General features: G+C 47.2%; 1 long non-coding RNA gene across 2 annotated transcripts in view; it reads right to left on the bottom strand.

The window, feature by feature from the left end:
* LOC102381725 overlaps positions 1 to 15,652 on the bottom strand; it is a 15,798-nt gene extending 146 nt beyond the window's left edge. The window contains exons 1-3 of one of the 2 annotated variants that reach the window (XR_001358078.1): positions 15,634 to 15,652; positions 14,422 to 14,545; positions 12,657 to 12,991 (exon numbers count right to left, since the gene is read on the bottom strand). This is a non-coding gene — a long non-coding RNA (uncharacterized LOC102381725). Of the gene's footprint in view, positions 1 to 12,656; positions 12,992 to 14,421; positions 14,546 to 15,633 lie in introns of those variants that run through there. The other variant, XR_003094260.1, reaches the window with a different exon arrangement.
* Between the last annotated feature and the right edge of the window lie 51 nt (positions 15,653 to 15,703).

Genomic DNA, 15,703 nt, shown 5'->3' with positions numbered 1-15,703 from the left:
ACCCCCACACTGCCAAAAGCACCACACCCCCCCCTCTTCCCAGCCACATCACTTCACTTCCTTTATAAACATGGGATGACAGAAAAAAGAAAGCTCAGAGAGGCTCAGGGCAACTCTCTGCCATAGGGGACTGTGCTCAAAAGCCGTCCTATGGAAACGCCCCTGCCCACACAGCCCCGCTCTGGACATGTGCGCGCAGAAGGCTGACGAAAGCAATGCAGCCACGCTGGAGCGGGGCGCCACCCCAGTAAGCACCCTGGAGATGGCGAGACAGAGCAGCGCTGGGCATGCACAAAAGCAGTTGCGTGACATGTTTTCCAGCGTTTAGTGCGCGTGGAGCGAGTGGGTGTGGGTGCTTTCACAGCATCCCCCTTAGCACTGTGCAGCACAATGCAGACTTGTCCCGCACTGCTGCCTGACCTGAAGCGTACACGCAGGCACATCTATGCCCAGCCTCCTGCTGCCGTTAGACTAAGAGCCGAGAATGGCATGAGACTGTTTATTCATCCCTTGCGACATTGAAGCCGGCTTGGGAACCTCTCTTCCCGGATGATCCAACGTTTACTCTGAAGAACTGCTTTCAATCAGGCCTATGCATTACCATCCTCAAATCAGTGTACTGTGGTGGCACGCAGGGGTCAATCAGATCAAGTCCCATTGAAGAGGGCCCTACCTAAGAAGCTGTAACTTAAGAAAGGAGGAGTATCAAGTGGTAAAGAAGCACAAACAAAAGGGATCAGCACCGAGGATAGAGGAGATAATGGGGCAGCAACAATAACAGCATGTACAAATCCTTAGCCAGCTAGGACCAATGATCACACGTACTTCCTAATCCACCCACAGAAGCAGTATGAAAGACATTTTTTCTTTAAAAAGGGGAGACACTACACTGAGATTTATGGCTGGGTGTTGATTCTGCTCAACCTAATAAAAGTAGCAATGCTTGATTTCTGGCGTAATACACATCTCCCAGCAGAACAACAGGTGCAGAAAGTTCACCTGTGCAATTTTATCGAGAGACGCATCCAAAGCATCAAACATGCTGGCATCGCCACTTCCCACTATTCTGGCACGTGCCTCTCCTCCTCCTCCTCCTGTACTGGGTTTTGATGGCAAAATGCTAGTGCATCGTATGCTCAGCAACAGGACTGCTGTCAGTCCCTACGCTGGGTAGTGTAGTCCATCGTTCAGGTGTGTGCATGAAAGGGGGAAATTGGGCTTAAAAGAAGAGATTTAGGCTACCAATTTGCATTTCATTTCCAAACCCTCTCTATGAATGGTAAATGAACCCAACAAGGGTTTTAGAAAATGTAGGGCTAGGAAAAATATTAGAGAAGGACATAGGGTTGTTGGTTGGGGCCGTGTTGGTCTAAGGACATAGGCAGACAAGGTTCTTTGGGTCTAATAAAAGACATGACATCTACCAACTAAATAGGTGGAAAAATTGTTCTTAGAGAAGGGCATTGCCTTAGATCACCCTACAGTCCATGAAACCTGAAATGATGGATTTACTTCAGAAATCAACGGTGGAAATTCAGACTAGCTGATCAAAATAGCCCCCTTATACAAAGTGTGAATCATCAGGCTAGTGTGAAGCCATGGCTAGATAGCAGAAATCAGAAGCGCGAGGTCATCATACTCATCCCCCAGCCTAGGCTAGATTTACTCCTAGACCCTCTTCTGAAGTGCTTTTCCCAGTCCAGGTTTAAAGTGACAGACATGCTGGGATGGTATCACTCCTCCTGGAGACCACTTCCCTATCTGCGTCACCTGACCGCAGGAACAGATCATGTGTGCAAACGCACATTTCCATTGCTCACTTCCACCGGCCCTTGTTCCACCCCTCCCGAGCCAGCCTGGGTCACTGCTCTCTGAGCACGCCCATGGCTCTCCGCCAGGATGCTGCAGCGCCGGGGTGCCAGGCAATACTAGCACTGTTCGGTGCAAACACCTGCACAATTCCCCAAGAGAAATGCAGAGATCTCAAGCAGGAATCCACCGTGCTAAAAACGTTCTGCCCTGCTGCGGGTTCCCGAGTTCTTTGCAACAGAGCAATTGCTCGCTAACATTTTCACAGTCAAAAAAAGAGTGGAAACCAAAACCTGGCCTCTCTCATAAAGGGCTGCCGCCCTGCGTCTAAAAAAGGTGGATAACCACTGGACTACACCCTTCAAACACTCCTTGTTCATCTTCAGATCTCCCACGTTTACCCAAGACTTGATGCTTCCCTCAAACTAATTGCTTCAACTCTTTAATCACCTTGCAGCTTTCCTGTGAGACACAAGGCACAGTTGGTAAACCAATGAATTACGAATGCATAAGACATCTACCCATAAATATAAGAAAAGAAACAGGAAGTTTTAAGCAGCACAAACCCCGAGAAGATTTTGTAAAAGGAAAAACAAAGATTACATATTTCACGGGACAAAGTGAACGCCTCCAACAATGCCAGCCTGCCTGGTGCAGCTGCCATCACTGCCTTGTCAGCCATCAGAAACCTCGCTTCACACGTCCTATGCGCTTTCTCTCCGCGATGCTCCAGGCTCGGTGCTGACTAATTCGGCTTTCCAGCTGGATGTACAAACAAACCCTGGAATAAATCAAAAGATCTGACTCCTGTACAAAGATTTTGAAATGGTGCATTTCCAAGCTCTGAGCAAGATTTATAGTAGTAATAGGACAGAATCTGCCTTCCCCCCACCCCCATCTGCTGCTGTGGACACATGTTCACATCTGGGACCTCTGGCGTGAGAACAAAGCTCTAGCTACCAGGAAGGACTGTACATAAGCCAGGAGCAAAGGACAATAGTTTGAATCACCCTGTCTGGAGGTGCAGTGCTGCTCTCACCCTCTCTAGCAGAGGCCTGCAGGAGCCACTGTGCCCGAGGTCGGCAGCCAGGCTCCTGGCAGAGTCTCCCCGAGGGACAGACCAAGCCAACACAATCCCAACTGCTCCAACCCCACCACTTCCACCTGCAACACCCACTGTCCGGGCTGCACTGCCTGGCCACAAATGCTTTCAAGCTTTCACGTGCCAGTGTGGAGGGCCGGGCACTGCTACACCCCATCACCATCCCAGAGCTTGGTCAGACAAAAGCTAGATAAAGGTAAAACCAACCCTTGTTTTCAAGTTCTGCATTGGCGACATCCTTCAGACAGGTGCGCTGACTGGCCTGCGATTGTGTCCGTAGGCACAGAGGGCACAGCTGGGAGCACAGACGGGAGAAGTGAACTGGCATACTGCTTTGGAACAGGAAGAAGCCAGGACAGTTTTCAAGTGTTAATATACTTTAAGCAAGTTTTCAGACTACATTTACTACAAACTGAACATTAAAAGCAGCAGCATGTACAAAATAATTGTCACTCTCCAAAGTCATGGTATACAGACAAGCGAGACTCAGCACACGGAGAGCCCACTGGGTCTGCTTGAGTCAGGAGCTGCTCCACGACCTGGCCCTGAGGACAAGACTGTCCTGGAGTCCCCTCCTCGTTGCTCTGAACTTCGGGACTGGAGAGGTACAGTCTAGTTTTTCCATCCCTATGTGCCAAGCCTCTCGTGCCCTCATAGGGCCCCTGCAGGACAAATCAGCGCAGTTGGTGGTTGATGCAGACAAAAAGGCAGAGCTCTTCAGTGAGTTCTTTGCTTCAGTATGCCTTAATACCGACCAAGACAACCCCCCCACCCTGAACACAGACGGATGTCCAAAAGGCACCAGACCGCCAAAGGTTAGCGCTGACTTAGCGAAGGAGCACTTGTACCCATCCAGCCCTTCCAAGTCAGCTGGCCCGGATGACCTCCACCCACGGGGGCTGAAGGAACTGGCCAGTGTCATAGCCGAGCTGCCGGCATGGCTGTTTGAGCACTCGTGGTGCTCTGGACAGGTCCCCAAGGACTGAAAAAGGCCAATGTGGTGCCCATTTTTAAGAAGGGGCAAAGGGAGGAGCCAGGTAACTAGACCAGTCTTGCCTCTATCCCTGGGAAAATACTAGGAAAAAAATCAATCAATCAATAAATAAATAAATCAATCAAAGAGCGCATTTGTGCAGGCCCAGCAGGGGAAACGATGCTGAATGGAAACCAGCACGGGTTCGTCGCAGATAGATCCTGCCTGACAAACGTTATAGCCCTTTATGACCAGGTCACACACTACCTTGACACAGGAGCGGAGGCCGATGTCGTCTACATGGGTTTTAGGAAGGCCTTCAACACAGTTTCGCATCCTATTCTCACAGGGAAGCTAATGGGCCGTGGAATGAACGCCTACATGGTCAGGTGGGGTGGCCAACTGGCTCAGGGGCCGCGCCAGAGCGGTGGTGGACGGGTCGTTCTTGGCCTGGAGGGAGGTGGGCAGTGGGGTCCCTCCCGCAGGGGTCGGTCCTTGGACCAGTGTTATTTAATATCTTCATCAGTGATTTAGACAAGGGTGTGGAGAGCACGCTCTCCAAGTTTGCAGATGATACCGAATTATGGGGCAAAGTTAATACACCAGAGGGCAAGGAGCAATTACAGGCCAACCTGGACAGGTTGGATCAAGGGCGGAACGAAATAGGATGCAATTCAACAAAAGATAAATGTAAGGCACTCCACCAGGGAAGAGGAATCGCAGCACACCTACAAGTTGGGGGTGGGGGGGGAAAAAAAATGTCCTCCTCAGCAGTTCAGAGGCTGAGAGAGATCTTGGAGTCATAGCTGAAGTCGAGAGAAAGCCTCTTCATTATTTTATCCTCTTCCATCAATGCAGTGTTACACACTAGAGTCATGGCTAAAACACTCAAGCTCACATGTGTAAAATTCATGCAGCAGCACCCTGGGCAGGTTGGTGTTGGGACACCAGATAAATGCTCCTAGGCAGTTGGTGCATAAAGGTACATGGCTTCTCGCTATACACGCTTCCCCAGGAATAGCCTCTCTGTAGCCTAGACAGGAACTCTTTATTTCCCTTTGCAGAGCAACACGAGCGTAGCTGGCAGTCTGACTGCAGGGTGTGCACTACGTGGTAGCATGGGCTCACCCTGGCTCTTTTCCAGGGAAAGGTTGCTCAACATTTCCTCTCCAAAAATCAGCAGAGATTTTTAAAGATCCACGCTGTGCATAGGAAATGCAGACCAAACACTTGTGCAAGAAGTTCCGTGAACTCTTCCCCCTCATTTTTCAACCAGTTTTTAGTAACAACTCAACCCGAACCCACACGAACTCAGTTGACATGAGATGCTGAACAGCATTTGCACATGTTGACAACCACTCCAGAATGGGCAGGGCTCCCCCGAGGTTCTGCATCCTGAACCCAAGCCTGTGGCAAGTTTCCCTGTGAGATGCATCCTCATGACAGCTCTGTGTTGAGGTTTGGGTAGGTTGGAGGTGCCGTTGATGCCCACGTGCCATCTGATGTCTTTGGCACAAGCATGTTCTGCCTGAATGGGTTCTTCCCAAGTTGGCGGAGGGGAAACGCCATCTAGAGAGCCCGGCTCTAAATATAGCCGGGCTTAACACAACTCTTTACTTCACATGCTCTGCACGGAGGACTGGAAAGGCATTATGGGTTGCTGCAATGCATCATGCTTGGAAAACTGAGGCCGCCCGTCCTGACAGCTACGAGAAAGCGGTGCCTCGCGGAAACGTTTTTGCAAAACATGCTCTTCCCCCACACCCCGCTTTAGAAAGAAAAGCGTTGCTGCATATATTCAGCTGCTTCACAGAGCACAACTGCCAAAGTGGATGGGACTAGGCTCCCATGTCACAAGCAGTGACCAGTACCAGGTATCGGTATTTCTCAGCAAGTACAAGAAGCCCCAGGATGCAGCACGCTGACCACTAGGAAAGCTTTGGCTGATCCCAGGACCTAGTGCCAGGGTTACTCTGAAAGGAAGGAGGGTCTTGATTTTATTCATTTACCCCTATTTACTGTAACTGTGCGCACGCTCATTCTCCAAATGACTGCCTGGAGTCTTTCACACTCTCCTGCAATCTTTGCTTCAGAGGTAGCGTGTTGTGAAGATTTCCTCAAGTTAATCAGAAGCAGAATAAGATACCCATTTCCTACTACATGTGCTTGGAGGCATTACTCCACACCCTGATGCAATTGCTATAAACATTGAAGTATGACATCAACAACGTGGATGTCACAAGTGCAGGATCAGGATTTCATTGCAGGCAATGAAAGCAGGAGGAAGAGAGCTGGTAAAGCAGTAATGAACAAAGACAAATCCCATCAGTGTGCAGGGCCAGCTGATGTCACTGAGATGGTCACCACACTTGTCACATTTCCTTTGGGAGGTCTGCTGCAGGCCATAGGACACCCCCTACTCCCTTGGCTAAGACAGTGACATTTGATAACACAAAGGATTCATTACAGATTGGAGTGCAATGCTGTGACAAGAGCAGCCCTGGTACTACCTCATTAACCAGTGAACAGTTACTAAGATGCCTCAAGGACTAAGTCAGCCAAGATCCTTGTTCTCTTCCTGCCATCTTCACCGGCCACACCGCACATAATTATCCTCCCAGACTCTCCAACAAGGACCATCCGGGGAGCTGAAGCAGAGGAGAGACAGAAGTATAGTTACGATGTGAAGCTTTACTGTGATTAGAACAATAAATATTGTGCGGTACATAGCTCCGAAGATGCAATAGGATTTATCCAGCCGTGCAACCATCCATCATTTCTAACTACTATTAGTCTGTACTTTTCCACCCCCCCGCCAAGAATAAAACTGGTTGGCAAGGGACTAAGACAAGCAATAGGATTTCATCTTGTTGAGATTAAATAGAGTCTGGTAGAAGCATGCTCTAAATATAGAGGATCATCAAATCAAGGTAGAAAATGTTTTATCCTCCAGAGGAAGCATCCTTCAGCACTAAAACAATATGAGGAGTTCTCTCCACTGTAAGAAGCATTTAAACTTTTGGCTGTAAACAAGGCCCCAATATTTTTCTTCTTCTTAGCAGGCTGGGAGGACAATGTTTCTTACTTGGCCCCAAAACTGTCTCAGCTTTCTAAGGCAGACAGGTAAGCACCATCTCATCGAGATTTAGTGTGCTGATTAAAGTATTTAAAAATCAAAGACTGCTTAACTAGTCTCCTCTGACACTTTTCCCGTGTTCAAGACTCCCTTGATAAATAGGTTTTAGGCAGTTTTATAAAGTGCTTTATGATTACAGTAGGTCTTGAAACTATCATAAAAACAACTTTATGAAAGAACCCTGTCAATGTCCACCCCAAAGAGATGTACCGCTATACAGATTCAGGAAGACATCGTCATCACAGAATATGTTAGGACAAACCGCCTTCCAGCTCATTTTCCAATAAATGGGGGTGGTGATGGATTCACATGCACACATCACAAACTGGGTCAGCGGCATTTCTATTCAGGTAGCAGTGAGGGAGTCAACTGGCTTCTTCTATTTAAGGCACCATACCAACCAGCCATCAACATGTTCTACATCTATCCAAACATTTTTATGGCTGGATTGCCATTTTATGGAACCTAAATTGAATGGACATGTAATACCCTTGCCATTTATGCTGCAATTAAGCCATTAATCATGGCATCAAGGTAACCCATAGAAGGGGGCCTTGGATTTTGCTCCCTTTGCATTTACCTCCCTGCAACATAGGGATTTAAAGTAGATATTGAGCAATTAAACCAGTTACTCCTTGTCACACCACAGAGCAGCGAAAGGAGTAGAGCTCAGAGCCCCGGCTCGTGGTCCACTACAGCAGACAATAGTTTCCATTTCCACGCTTAGAGTCTCCTCCAGGCAGACAATATTCTGATTTGAGGCATACTAGTCTGTTTGGGCTTCTTTTAAGTCTGTGCATGCTGTCTGCTCTTATTATCACCTTCTGCATCCATCAGCACCAGCCTTAAAAAAAAAAAAATTGCGTTGGCTGCTTTGAACACCTTGCAGATGTTCTCAGCTGGGAATGGCTCCATCTGAAAGCAGCCTCCTCATATCGCCCTGTCCTCCCAGAAATACAAAACAAGCAAACAAAGCTATACGTAACCACTGAATTGACATCAACATGGAAAATCATCCATTTGCTGAAGTGAACTGGAGAAAAATCAGTGGGCTAAATGGGGCAGAGTTGCCACTTTGGTTTGATGAATCAAACTTTGCAAAACCACATTAAAAAAAAGAGAATGAGGCACATGCAAAAAAATTCCTTCACTCCACTGCTTAGCCCAGTCCTGTGGACACCGCTACCAGGCAAAACAGGTAGCAAGACGACTTGGTACAGACAGGGCTTTATATATACTTTAAACAACTGCTTCTTTTCTGATGTGCAGTTTCTTGAGGAAATCTGATCTGTCATTCTGAATAGCATGCTTCTTAAAATTGCCATATTAGACTTACTAGTATAAAGCAAGAGGGGAGAAACTAGAGCAGTTATTTTTATACGGTAAAGAGCGGTATAAATGTAGCAATCATTCCTGTCAATGCACTTGCAGCTCCTTGTTCCCAGCATCACCAGCAATAGCTCTTGCATGTTCTAGGAGAGGTCCGGAGGGTTGCAGGGATGGGTGTGAGGACGCCATCTATAGCTCTAGGACATACGAAATACAATTGCAACTCTCAGCATTGCCCAACTAAAAGTACTGTTTGTGCAAGCCTTTAAAATCCTCTTTGCAGAGGATGGCGGACTATAATACTTTGCACCCTCCTCCATAGAGTTATAGAAAATGAGGGTGGAAGGGAGCTCAGGAGGTCACATCTAGTCCACCCCCTGCTCCAAGCAGGACCAGCCCCAACTCCATCATCCCAGCCAAGGCTTTGTCTACCCAGGTCTTAAGAGCCTCCAAGGATGGAGGCTCCACCACCTCTCTGGGTGACCTGCTCCAGTACTTTACTTCCCTCCTGGTGAGAGTTTTTCCTCATATAGGACCTCAACTTCCCTTGCTGCAGCCGGAGCCCATTGCTCCTTGTCCTGTCATCTACCCCCACTGAGAACAGCCCAGCTCCGTCCTCTTTGCAGCCCCCCTGCAGGGACTGAAGGCAGCTATTAAATCCCTCCTTGGCCTTCTCTTCTCCAGAAGAAATCAAATATCACGTCTAATGCTCTCCCCGCATCCACAGAGCCAGTCATCCCGTCACAGAGGGCAATCAGGTTGGTCAAGCAGGACTTGCCCCTGGTGAATCCATGCTGACTGATCCTAATCACCTTCTCCTCCTCTAAATGCTTAGAAATGGACCCCTTGGCGACCTGCTCCATGGCTTTTCTGGGGACTGAGGTGAGGCCGACTGGTCCAGAAGAGCAGGAAAGAGGAACGCCAATGGCAGCAGCCATGTTAGAAAAGGAAAAGAGCAAGCCCCACTCGGCTCTGACTCGGGATGTGTTGTTCCAGCCTGCAGCTAGAAAAAGGTTGCCCATCCCTTTTCTGGAGAGTGAATTCAACCCGATTCAATGGGAGATTAATGCCGGCACACTTTGGATGTGATCCTAGTTCAAGTGGATCTCACCTGCAACATGCTGAATGGCCAGAGATACTTTAAAACAGAGAACATCTCAGCTTTGAGCAAGATGCAGGAGCTGCTCATCCTCCAAGCAGCTGCTGAATTATTTTGAAGTGGAAATCAGCAAACAAATTAGAGTGGAAAGATCTGGGAATGAACGAGTTGGCACGTTCCAAGATAACGTACTGTGCAAGTATGATCCGATTTGAAGGGATATGGACCTCGTTTTTAGTGTCCAATATACAGTGGGGCCAATTTCCCAATGTAACACTAATGAGCCCAATAGAATTAACATCCACTATGGCTTTGATCATCGTAGCTCATCTGCTGTTTGGGGGAAGCCTGGGGCTCCAAATCACTGCCCCATGAGAAAAGTAACTCTTGAAGGAAATCCAAAACCTTGAGTCCTCTAGAGATGGCTACAGCTAGGCCCAGGTCAGCATGAAGCGCTGACAAAGGTAGCAGGCGTCGTCATGCCCCAGCATGGAACCGAGCTGCGCTCTCTTTGCAACGTGCCAATACAACCTTATTTCAGGCAGAAGGCAGGGCAGGGCGGCACCTTAACTTTCTGACCAAGTTAGTCTTTAATCCTGCCCTGTTTTCTGCCCGACTTCAGGCTCTCCCTCCAATCATATTTCAGAGCTGGTTTTTGTGCTGCAGTAAAAAACAGAAGGCAGAGCAGATATACACCTTGACAGACTAACTAAGATACGCATATAGAGAAAACAAGCTTTTGTGAGCCCAAGTTCATGTCATCAAGCACTGTGGAAGGACTTGCAGAAAGTGCAGTATAAGGAGAGAAATTAGAACACAAAAGACAAGGAGAGAGAGAGAGAGAGAGATATGGGGGGCCGTGCTAGGAGAGAAAAGCTAAGGAGCAGTAAACCTGTAGCAAATCACACAAACTAATCCAGGTAACGAGATTAGAATCCAAAGTCCCTGCTTAAACCACACTTAACACAGTCCAGTCTGTGGGCGATTTCTTGTTCTATAGTCTCCTGTTTAAAATTGGGTTTTGTTTTGCCTGAGAACAGCAAAAAAACAATGCCACAGACTTCAGACTGATGAAGAATTTAGTTAAGGCATTTAGTTTTCCCTCCCGAGGAAGATGGTGCTTTGTCTACAGCACAATGGGAATAGCAGCTTTATCTTCTTGCATCAGATGGGAAAGGGTGCAGATAAACAACAGGCTTTCAGGTCCTTGCTGAGAGCTATAGACCATGCATGTGGAGAACAGCCTGCCTACGGTGAATAACATCCCCCCTGCCCCAGTAAAACTCACTTGGTCAAGAGGTGACATCTTCTCTGCCTTTCAATGTAAGCCCAACCACACTTGGGGAGTGGTCTCATCTGGTGCCTATCACACGAACCGTCTCAATACCTTGTGTATTCCCCACACCTGTTTCCATCTGCTGCCTCTTGTCTATGTAGACTGGACGTTCCTCGAGGCAGGAATTGTCTTTTTACCCTGGATTTACAGCACCTGGCACCTGGGCCTTGCTGCTGAAAGCCTCCCCTCTGCTCCCATACCGGGCAAAGAGAAGCAGCGTGAGCTAGCTCCCTCCGAGCGCTTCTGCACAGTCCTACCGCCACCACGGCAGGGGCTCCTCGCCACACTGGAGACTCTGGGCCAGCACATGCACTTTTACTTCTACCGGAGCAAGGGGCAGAGCTCAGCTGAAGGATGGGCACAGGTGTGGATCTCAGCACTCGGGTACGTGGGAAACATAACGCCTACGAGGCACAGTACAGCACTGTGCAGAGATGCCGGAGCTAGGAGGTACTAGCAGTAGTACAGCTGCATTAGTGCAGTGCTCTGCCCAGGCCCACACCTGCTTCTCAGGTGGCGCACTGTGCCGCCCGCCTCCAGTACCCGAGCTACCTCAGACCGCTCTGCACCGCGCCAAGTCGACGCATCTTAAGAGAACACACAACGCAAATTATGCCAAAGAGATGCGAGTGAGCATTTTGGCCGCTGCATGGGTTGGGAGGAAGTCTAGGGCAAACCCACGTGGGCTAGCTTCTAGCAACTATTGCTCGTTTAGTGCACTACTGGAGGAAGGAGAGTTGGGTCTGGAGTTTTATTCCTTCATAAATTTTATTTAGCAACACTCTACAGCAGGTTTGTGAGCTGCAAAGCCTGGGAATCTTAAGCTGAGAAAGGAACAAAAGTGCTTGCTAGGCAACCTCTATCCAGAGTTTTGCAGTCCTCGTTTTTTAAATTTTATTGTGCTTGGAAAGTAAAAGGCAAACCTTGTATTTCTAAAACACATTCTGTGACTAACTTCTGCCTTTGCTCTCTAAGGATTCCTGCAATGAAGTTCCCTTAAATCATTTCAACATCTAGACGCTGGGCCATAGAAAGCTGTATAAAATTAAATGAAATAAAATGCCACCCCAAAAAAACAGAGGCTAAATAAAATGTCATCTTTGTAATTTGGGTTTTGTTAATGAAAGGCCAAATAGACGCCTGCTGGTAGCCTTAACGATGACAAAAAATGAATCAAGATCTGGTCTCAGTACAATCACGAAGACATGCCACCAAGCTACACAAGGACACCATCACATCTTCTAAAAACTCTTCCTTATGACAAATTCCTAACAGCGAGAGTAACTGGCCATAGAAGAAACTCAACAGCCATGTGGTGGGCTGCCCATCCGTTGGAAGTCTTTAAATCACGAGTACATTTTTTTCTTCAAACCTGCTCTAACACAGCCAGAAGTTAAAGATTTGCTGCAGAAATCAGCAACTGAAATTCTCCGGCCAGGAGGTTGGACTAAGTTATCAGAAGGTTCACATCAGGCCCTGAAATTCATGGGTCTATTATGTAACCCAATAGCATTTGGTTCCAACTACTACTGGGGTTTCCATTGCTACCCAGTGACACGCAGGGCTTGTTCCAAAGTGGTTTAAATTAATTTAGGGGAAAGCATGTATTTATACCTCTCTATGCTTTTCATTTGACAAGTAAAGATAGCTTCATTAGGGAAAACAAGGACTGAAGACCAAGGGCAGCCGTGCAAGAGAGATACAAATACAGAAGAACAGCTGTGTCTGTAGACTGGAATGACTCAACAAAAGGTCCAGGTTTATTCACACATTACAAATGCATCAAACAGATTCAAAGGAAAGATATCAATTAATGTAAAGAGACACTTAACTGAGCATTAGGATAACGAGCTGATAAGCCAGACAGCTGGGGGCGAAGGTGACCGCGGTAGTGACGCATCCAGCTGTGTCAAAGGGAAGCAGCCGGAAGACAGGTGGCAATGGGAAATGTACAGAAGCCCAAAACGAAGTGCCCCCCGCCCCATGCACAGGCAGGATCGAGCAGAGAAGTTCATGGACATCTCCTAATCTCCTTTGCTCCAACTCTTCTGTCAGATACCCAGTAAAAGTCAGGTGCTGCTTGTTGGCCTTGAGACATAGTAGTGTGCTGGTCTGATGTCAAGTAGAAAGGAGGGAAGATTTGCACCTTATAGACTAGTAGATAGATAGCACAAGCTTTCATGAGCTGAAGTTCACTTCATCAGATGCTGTGAAAAGACGTTCAGAAAGCAAGCCATAAGGAAGAGAGAACTGAGCCACATGGCTTTGCATCATCACAAATAATGTTTAATCTGTTTTGGTTCTTGCAATGTGAAGTAGTGGGTGCATAGCAAAGTTGGTTCTACTCAGAGGGAAGACTGACAACAACAACAAGCAGAGACGCGGTACCTGAGCCTCAGAGTAGCACAGCGGAGCGGGATCAGAGAATAAGGACACTGACCCATCCTGAAGCAGAGGCACCAACAGAAAACCAAGATGCAACGTGCCATTGGACAAGGATAATCATCCTCTTGGTTGGATCCCATAGCTGGACATAAAACTTGGCATCAGCAGCCAATTTAAGAAAAAAAGCTTTCCACTGTCTGAGTACTGTCAGAAGCCTATAAACTCCAAGTCTTTTTACACAAACACATACTGGAAGATTAACATGTGGTATGTGATCTGGACACCATATGCGAGGTGCCAAGTTCTGCTGCTAGCAGTGCCTATCCAGCCTCAGACAACCCCCACCCCCAGCCAATCTGCATACCCACAAACACCAGCCTGCTTTAATCTGTTGAACTAGTTTCCAAGACACCCACAGATTATAACTGTCAGTACTGCAGCCCGCTAGCAAGATTAATATTGTTCCAGTCCAATCGGCATCTAGACCTGTACTGTTGTCCCCATACATCCCAAAACATGTACGGCAATTCAGAGTTGTTAAGCCCCATTTTATTCAGAGTAGTTGCAGGTATTTCCAGCCTCAGAAGGTTACAATGCAGACCCGTCTCGGTATCTAAATGGAAATACAGCTTTTTTGCCTTTTAAAAAAAAAAAAAAAAAAAAAAAAGAGTCTCCCCCACGCCTTTTAAAAAAAAAAAAAAAAAAAAAAAAGAGTCTTCCCCTGCCTCCAAACCAGAAACTTTGAAAAAAACTTTTGACTATTCAAGGATGGTGCAAGTTTTATAAGCCATCAGTTAAGAGCAAATTTGAAATGAAATCTAAAAGCAGAGATGGGTAGAAGATAGTGAGCCTTGTATTATGCAGAACTCTCAGGAAAAAAGGGGGTGAATTATTAAGCAGGTCACATATAAAGATAAAGACACACAAAAGCTGAACATTGACTACGAAATGTAAAGGAGCTGTAGAAGACTGAAAGGAAGAGGAGAAGAGAGTGCAAGACTCTCCTCTGTGGAGATCAGCTTGGGTTAAGGGAGCACTGTTGATGAAAGATAAATATCCATTTTATATATACACTTCAGGGGATTGGATGTGCCCTTAAAATGTTAAAATTTGTCACTCGATAAATTGGATTTGTTACTAAATAAAAAGAAATGCAGCTCATCACAAAATTGCCAGCTGCCTCAGGGACTTTTCTTCACCCCTTTTGGGTAGCCAGCAGGTGTAGGACCGGGAAGAGCACATCTGCACCTACCTCGAGAGGTCTTCTCTTCCAGCAGCCAGGCATGGTGCTCCAACAGAAACAGCCGCTGCATACAGAACAAGGGCACATCCAAACCTGTCACTCCAGCAAAGTACAGGGTAACCCATTTTATGGCCTGGATCATTAAAATGAAACCACTGTTTTCAGCTCACGGAATAGGGTTTTTTTCTTCAGCATATTCTCCTGAATTTTTCACCCTGTGCATCCACCTGCTTGAAGGCTCCACTCCACACCAGCCCACTCGTGTCTGTGAAGGGCCTTATTGACTTTGATTGAAGCCACCTGAGGACACTATACTTTCCAGAGTGAAAACTGATTTCCCAAATTTAGTCCTTTGCCCTGGGTCACCCAGCTAGAAGAGCCTGTGCTGCGTGACCTGCCCAAACCCGGTTCCAAGAAGCACCTACACAGCAGTGCTACCAAGGATAGTCACACACACAATTTACACCTGCACTTCGCCACCCTAGAAGTAGAGGATCCTTCTTTGTCATCTCCTCCAGCCTAGAGAGCTTGCATTCACCACTGTACCCGAGCTCCCCCATGCAACCCACAGGAAGGCAGACAGTGCTCCCAAGTCTGTAGATACACACTAGAAGACAGAAAAACAGACACCAAAGCACAGAGCTGCTAAATACAGTCAGGGCAGCAGCAGGCAAAGGGAAAACTAGAAATACAACCAGCCACATGTAGTTAAACACTACAGCCTCCTGCAATTGCTTGTGCTAAAGACTCGGAAGATTTGTACAGATGCTATCAAAACACAGCCACCATCGGGACTCAAGGCAGGAGGCTTTCTGTCAGCGGGCTAGGAATAGATATCACGGGCAGGACTAGAAGCAGTGAATGCCTCCTAAACTGCTTTATTACACTGAATGAGCAGCTGGAATTTTCTCTGAAGGGAAATATTGATTATTGATAAGGTGGAGCAAGGGCTCACTACATGGTATTACCAGAGAAGAAAGAGAGAAAGAAAGAGGTACGAGTAGGGGAAAAGAGAGACTTGCTGTACACAGCTATGAATTAAGTTCCTACTTTGATCATCACAGTTTCTAGCTAGTAGCCTTAGGTGAGCTACAGCACATACCCATCCCTACAAATCAGTTATCCCCGTACAAAGTGAGATTACAACCTTACCAGAAGGCTTACTACTCTAACAAAACATTTTACTTCCCCAGAGCTCCTCACTTTACACTGTTCACTTACCCTTTTCTACCAATTTACCTCCAGCATGCTCCTCTGGAGGGCTGTCCCTTTAAATTTTACAGCGGCAAAC

Source organism: Alligator sinensis, unplaced genomic scaffold, assembly GCF_000455745.1.
Source record: "Alligator sinensis unplaced genomic scaffold, ASM45574v1 scaffold1059_1, whole genome shotgun sequence".
In the NCBI taxonomy this organism is placed as follows: Eukaryota; Metazoa; Chordata; order Crocodylia; family Alligatoridae; genus Alligator; species Alligator sinensis.
Note: the sequence above shows the minus strand (reverse complement) of the source record. Positions and strands in the feature narration are given on the sequence as shown.